Below are 7,920 nucleotides of genomic sequence, written 5' to 3' on the forward strand. Positions count from 1 at the left end.
ATTGATTTTTTCTTAATGTTGCATGCCATTAGAACAATAATGCCATTAGAACAATAATGCCATTAGAGCAATAAATGTCAGACAAAGCCCACTTTGGATTGTCTGGTAGTGTAAATAAACACAACATGCTACACTGCTTGTAACTTTTTTCATGGGGTTATTTAAATAGCAAAATGTATGAAACTCGTCTAGCAGATTTAAATACCCTGAAGGAGAGAATTAGAGAACAAATTAATGAAATTCCTTAAGACATGCTACTGCGCGTCGTGGAAAATGCCATGACTCAGGTGACAGAGTGCATCAATGTCAATGGATGACACTTGGCAGGCATTATTTTCATGAATTTGAATTTGTGCTCTGTAAAAAATGTCAAACGTTTGTCTCCTCATTGATAGGTATTTCGATAAATGTTAATGGCAGGTTTCTGAGTAGTAAAGATTTAAAAATCATGAGTTCATTTTGCCTCACCTTCTATAAATTACTATTAATATTTTCAAACAAAACTGCATGTTCACCATATAATGCTAAATGTAAGCATTACTAAAGAATAACAACACAATAGCGTGAATTCCCTCTGATTGAGGTTCTGGCTGATATATACATTTATTATCAGGCAGTATACATATCACTTGATGAAATATGTCAGAGGAAGAACAAATGTTTGTATACATTTGAAGTCTGATTAAAGTACTCAGCGATGCAAGCAATGGAGGGGGAAAGGAACTGGCCACCCTAACCCATTATCTCCTTACTTAGTTGCCTCACGAGTGATGCCTTATTTATGAATAGTCAAATGAAGTAGGCTTATTACTGAAATAACAATAGGCCTATATGAAATCATCAGGAAATACAGATTTTGACAAGTCTTTCATATGAGAGTCTGTCAGTGACCATTCGAAATGAGAATCAATAGAAAAGGTCAATTTATTTTCATATTAAAAAAACTCCTGTTGAATGCTATGTAGACCTAAAAAGATGTCAACAATTCTATGTTCACGTACAATTCATTCGTGTTTCTTTCCTCAGATTTATTTAACAACACTGTACCAACTGTGACGTTATCATCAGAGGAAATGGTGATAGCAAGTTGGTATTTAACGAGAAGAATTCCGAGGATTCGCCATGAGAATATTCAACATTCGCCTTGCAGTTGAGGAAAACCTCGGGGAAAAAAAACCCAACTAGATATTCATGTTAAATAATTATTTTGAAATTCATATTTAATTAAAAAAAGAAATGGATCTAGAACATCTTAAAATCTATACTTTAGTACCTAGTCCATAACTTATATTATGAAAATTTTGGAGTGCGAAAAGGCGAATGGCTTTGTTACCAGTCTTCCGGCATTTAATACAGGCCTAAATACCAATAATTTTTATATTAAAAATAAAGCATTATTAAAAGTTCTAAATAACTTCTTCATGCATAACAAATTTCACTTTTGCTTTACTTTAACCCTAAAGTATGGCCAATTTGTTTACACTTGAACAACTTTTTATCACCTCCTTCAGTTTGTCGAGACAAAATTATTTTTTAAAAGAGTAATGCTTACATCTTAACACATATTAAAAAAACAAGTTATTAACTTTTACAATATGCAAGTATCTCAAACAAGTTAAACTATAAATCATACCCAGACCTATGTATGACCCAGATGTAAATTGAGGTTAGGTCACCATATAGAAACAAGAACCCTCTGATTAGACATTTACTTTTATTAACCAAATATAAATATTCCTACACCTGGTGATCCTCACCATTTTCTCCAAAACATTGTCTCTTAATCTGAGATTTGTCTGGAAGATCTTCTGAATATCTTTTTGATATCTTGCACTGTTCCTCGATACAAACATCTTTTGGCAACGAAAATGTCACACGCATCATTTCCTTATTCACAGAAACATTCCGGACATGAAATATGTCTACAAGATTATCCTTGAGTTTTGTATCCAAGTTCTCTTCAACCAATTCTTTCGCTATAGCTATTGGATTGTCACCTTTCGCAAAACAATATAAATGGACAACAGGGAAATTGTTTACTTCTATCGATTCTACTTCAGATGACGTAAAAAGGGCTTTGAAGTATTTCAGGAATGTAGCAGCCATAGCAGGCAAGTTCATTGTAATGTGCATTGTGCTACTTTTGTAGTTCCCACTCTGCCACCTTTGCAGCATATCACGTTTCATATCACATTTAATAAAATCTCCTCCATCTTTATTGAATGTCTGTAATAGTTTTAGTACCTTGTTTATCTTTCCATTATGTAGCAACCACTTATGTGATTCTGGGTTTAAATCGTTTGCCAGAACAATGCATTTCTTTTTAGCAGCTGGTATAGCAAATGGCCCTACTCCTGCAAAGACATCATACAATATATCTCCTTCCTTAATTTTTTGTACGATTCTCTCGTGCTCAGAACTTAAACGCGGATTCCAATACACACTTGAGAAATCGAATTCAAAGGTACAGTGATTCTCTCGTACTTGTGCAAAAAAATTATCCTCACCACATAATACTTCCATATTAAAATTTCGGTATGTATTGTCAATAATGTCTGTTTTATTAACAACTGTCTTTGCACCTTTAACTTTATCAAGTAGAATTTGACCAATAATATGTTTATAGTCCAATAAATGTTCACGCAGATTGATATGAACTATGTGTCCTATTATTGAGTAGCTTGTTAAACTGTCTTTGTCTTCTGGTAAAATAGCTTTCAATAATTCGTCGGCTCTCCAATTTTCATATGTCAGTTCTATATTCTCAAATTTGAGTGAATCTTCGCTAATATTACAGCTCTGAATCGCATCTTCCAAATCCTTGTAGCATCTTACAATCATCGGATTCAATATTACCTTCCTATTTTTACCACAGTCCAATAATTGTACAGGTTTAAAATTATCAACTTTCAAAAGATACCTTTTTATATGCTTCATCATGGGACCTAACCTCGTTTCATCAATCAATAGCCACGGAACATTAATTGATTTCAGAAATTTGCTTCGATCAAGAGTTTTCATACCTCTGACTGAAGTCGGTGGTCGCAGGAGACACCAATCTAAACTTTGGTTAATTTGGCTAGAGTCCGACATACTGGACATCGTTCTGATTTGATACAATCCTCTTTTACTATTAGACGAGGTATTAGTAGGCCTATACGCAAGTTTACATATCCTCAATCTCAACCTCAATACAGCCTGCAAAATTGTCATCAATAATATCTTTAGTCACAAGGATAAAGAATGTGCTCTTATTTTATAGGTAATTTAGGATAGACTGCCCAGACTGTCAATCGATGAAATATTACCATTACCTGTGCTATAATTACTTGATTTTAAACTCAATCAATACACGTGACAACCTAAGCACTCCAACTACAAATCTTCCAACTTTCCGGTAAGTCTTTATTACAACCGTTGCTTACGAGATTACACAAGCTGGCGCATAGCACGATCGAGAGTAGGTCTCTGTGAGTCATGACAATTTCTGCCGCTAGGTTCGCCTCGTTGCTTACGAGATTACACAAGCTGGCGCATAGCACGATCGAGAGTAGGTCTCTGTGAGTCATGACAATTTCTGCCGCTAGGTTCGCCTCCCTGCCCTATGAAATGATGAAGAGTACCATTACAAAGCATTGTGCATCATGAAAATAGTTCGATTAATTGTGCATTACTCATTGAGTACGAATATTACAAATATGCCAAGCATATTACAGTGTTATTTGAAGTTTGTTCAGCTAAGTTATATTCGAAAATTGTCTGTGTTTTGCTATGTGAAGAACTCTGTACCAACAGGTCGTATCTTTATAGGTTAAGGTAAATGTCAAAGTTCTCTCATATAACAAGCAATGCTATGTTAAAAGTGGCGAATTGCGTTTTCCGACTCTCGAATGATGTGACCCGAAATGTAAAATAATTTCATGCATTGTTTCACTTACCAAGCATTACTGATATAGGCCTAATGAAAATGTGAACGACGTGATGTAAACATTGAAGATAATGTTGTTACTGTTTTCCCTTTCTCTTTTAGAAAATACCGACAAAAGTAATGAATTATCTTCATGCTGTACTTATTAGGTAATTAATATGTATTTGTCTGTATTTTAGACCTGTGTATTGTTACGTAATTATCAGTGAATTAGAGTAGAGAACTTAACAAGGTTAGTATGAGATTAGGTAATGCACCTCAAACTGGTAACTAATAATGGCTCCTGCGAAATAGGCTGAGGTGGTTATCGTGTGAATCAAATTATATCTAGAATATCTAGTTTTATTATATACGGATACGTAAAGTTTTTTTTTTTGTTTTGTTTTAGCATGTGTTTGTAATTTTGTGAGGTTATGTCTAGCCTAATTTCTTTTTATTCTTGTATCATTACCAATACATTAATTTATTTTATATTCATTTCAGATGTTACGGAGGTGTTACATCTATGGTGGCAACTCTACTTACGTTAGGATATGAAGTAACAGTATATATTCAACTTCATCATTTGCTAAAAATTAAAGAAAACTATATGTCTTCGACTCATTCCATCGTCATTTCTTCTTATGTATGTGAACCACGTTCATTCTAAAAGTGCTACATCAAATGAACACTATAGACAACGTGATGGAACAATTTACAAGTTACTGTTAAAGTGCTCAACATTTTCAAGTGGTGCTATACCCATTGTTTCAAAATGTACATACATATTTTTACATTTCTATAAGAGGTGTCATAAATTATTTCAGCATATTTGTAAATTCTTCAAAATTAATTCTTCTAATTAATACCATAAAGTAATGAAATAATATAGCCTAGGCCTATATGTGATTTTATACTACCGGTATTGATGTTGATATTGGTAAATTAATCCAATTTCACAGTGTTGTCTTTTGTATTGCGGTTCATAACAATTATAACAATATGTACGTGGAAATGTTTTTAAAATAATAAATTCTAGCTCATGATTTTAAGTGGTCATTTCAATGGGAGGTTATATTGGAAAGATGATCACAAATGGATAATTTACTGCAAGATACAAGAACTGAATATAAGTGAGTGTTCCGTTGAAAGTGAAAGTGAAAATTTCGTTTTACAAGAGCTAAGTAGGCGTAATATTTATTTTAGAAATTATTTGAAAGCTACAGAATATGAAGAATAGACCTGTAACCATAGAAATCAACTGCGAATGGTGAGTGGCCAGGTTTCATTAATAATTGAAAGGAAGTAAAAATTATTTTCTTCTTATCATCCTGTTTTCAATATTTAAATTTAAGCACCTTTCTCTTCCTTGTTATTTCGTGAGATATTACTTCATACTATCACATAAGCTAAATTTTTTCTGTACAGATAATAAAAATTACATACATAAGTAGGCTACTTGAATACTGACGATACAAACTTCATATACATACCTCATCAGGTATATTCAAGAAGACATCTAATGTACTGTAACCAGCACATGATTAAAATACTGATCAGATGTCCAACAGTTTCTTACTGCACTCTTCACTTCAAAAGTTTGGCACATAGTTAATGAAAATCTTGATCAGGAAATCATTCATAAAAAAGTTAAATGTACACGTTTAAAACTATCCTATAAGATAGGGCATCCTCGTTGTTACTTTTAAGTTTTAGGAATGTACGCTTATAACTGTATCACAATCTGAAATAATCATAATATTTATAACATGAGGGTCCTTGTAGATAGTCAGTTCCAGTGTTCTATATCTAATTAAGAAATGGCCCAGTTTATTGCACTTTCAGCACCTTTCTATTTAGGGGCTTCTGATTAAGTTTCCTAATCACTTCGTATTTACTGGAAATATCTTTGGCAATATTGTCCAGTAGTGCTTCACAAGTTTTCCCAAAAGAAAGAGGGACATTTCCTCATCTTTACATGTGTCGCACTTCAGTTCTTGCGAAAATCTTGGCTTCAGAAAAGAATACTACAGCGTTTACTATTACTATGCTCAATAGATTAATCAGTAGGCCTATAGAAATGTTTTCACCACTGCAAGAAAAAATCGCGTAATAATTATACTTCTCAATTATTGTGACGTTCGTATTTTTTTTAAAAGAGAGGGAAAAGTTACGCCTTCTTGCAAATGCTTAATTATGAATTCAAGGAAATTAAAGATAATGCAGTACCTTAATTAGTTGGAATATCTTATTTAATAACAATATTAATAATATTAGGTGAAAAGGGTAGGCTATAGTGCGTATATGTAAGATGTCAAGTTAATTTATTTCCGGAAATGTTTGGTGTATGAAATGAAGTACAGAGCAGACAGTCCCTCAGTTTATATGTAATATGTTTTAATATCAAGAATGACAGCCTTTTATTGTAATATAATTGAGGAGTAGAAGTTTGCAAATTACGTCTATTGTCCATAAAATATTGTACGAAGCATTTAATAAGCAATGGTGAGTCCTTTAAATGTCCCAAATGTCAATGTCTTTTAAGTGTTCTGCTATGAATATATAGGGCAGAACAGCGCTCCGAGCGGCGGAATTGGCATTACGAGGGAACCACTTCAGACTCGTTTTTCAAGCTCTATGCGCCAGCTTGTGTAATCTCGTAAGCAACGATTACAACCAACGAGTAATTAGATTACACCACATCCCGCAGCAGAGTATTTACGTACGTATAACATCCGGTGAATGTTTACAAGACAAACATTTTTTTGTTACATTGTAAGGATTTTATTTTCTCGGGAAATTTTATTATTTATTTACACAAATAGTGTAAGTTCCTACATTTTTAAATACAGATTTAATAAAAAAATCACCGACCCTAACATGACTACCGTGATCGTAAACTTCGGAAGTCGTGACGTCACTCGTTGCTAGGAAGCCATCATTTTTCCTAACAACTCGTTGCTAAGGAGAGTATAGCTCTATCCTGGCTCTATCCCACAGTCTAGTATATAGTCACGAAACTCAATACGTAGTAAATATGAATCCATAGATGGTTGCTAACCACTAGGATCGCTACTGTCGCCTCATCACAAACAATGCGAAATTGTACCTTCACAGTCTATTGTTCCTAGTACCCCCATTAACTCAGGCTTCGTGACTATATACTAGACTATAGAGATGGCCGAGATTTCACAAACCGATATTTTGTCACAGATAAACCTGTGACTGATGACGCGAAATATCTGTGACAAAATATCGCTATCGAAATCTGCTCCGTATTCAGTACTCTGTGACTGTTGCAACGTCTGCGACTGATATTTTCTCCTCTACGTCGTGGGTTTACGCATGCGCATGATACAATAACAGCAATCGGGCGGTGGTATTTGATTATTTTTTCGTGATATTTTGTTCAATATTATTTTTTTCAAAGTGATGATGTGTTGCAAAATTATTAGCGGCATTATAATAATATAATCATGAATCTGACATTTTGTTTTCATATTAAGTCTGAATATATGTTTTATAACTATTTTATATATTCACCCCGAGATCTTCACATTTTCATATTACTGTGAATATATATTAATGTATAAGTATTTTCCACTCAATTTTTACGCAGTAACAATATTTTTTTAGTTATACTATTAATTACAAACAGAATAGTTACAGGAGCCTACATTATTTTATTAACTTTACATGTACTTCTCTCATTTATGTATGCTCCAGTTTTAATGTATAGCTCTAACACGAACAGTGCAGGGTAGTATTCATTAAAATAATTAAACTTAAAATAAAATTATTTGTAATAAGTTCATTACCGGTATGTTGTTTATGGTTATTAACTCTTAGGAAATCGCACAGTGCTTTCTAACATTGGTACTCGTGTGGGGTGTTATTTCACCCAATTAATAGGCCTAATCAATGTTCTAAACTTGATATTTAGTAATACTTATCTAGATATTGTTAAAATCATCAACTTGCAAGTAATTTTCAACTTTTAAATATAATAATAT

General features: G+C 33.2%; 1 long non-coding RNA gene across 2 annotated transcripts; it reads left to right on the forward strand.

Moving 5' to 3' along the window:
* The first annotated feature begins 3,509 nt into the window (after window positions 1-3,509).
* Window positions 3,510-5,233, forward strand: LOC138713390 (uncharacterized). Of its 2 annotated transcripts, none has more exons than XR_011335857.1 (2): window positions 3,510-4,077; window positions 4,412-5,233. It is a non-coding gene; the product is annotated as an uncharacterized lncRNA (long non-coding RNA). The 2 variants fall into 2 exon arrangements; XR_011335856.1 differs by having other exon boundaries at window positions 3,510-3,816.
* The last annotated feature ends 2,687 nt before the right edge of the window (window positions 5,234-7,920 follow it).

This window comes from Periplaneta americana, chromosome 14 (genome assembly GCF_040183065.1).
Source record: "Periplaneta americana isolate PAMFEO1 chromosome 14, P.americana_PAMFEO1_priV1, whole genome shotgun sequence".
In the NCBI taxonomy this organism is placed as follows: domain Eukaryota; kingdom Metazoa; phylum Arthropoda; class Insecta; order Blattodea; family Blattidae; genus Periplaneta; species Periplaneta americana.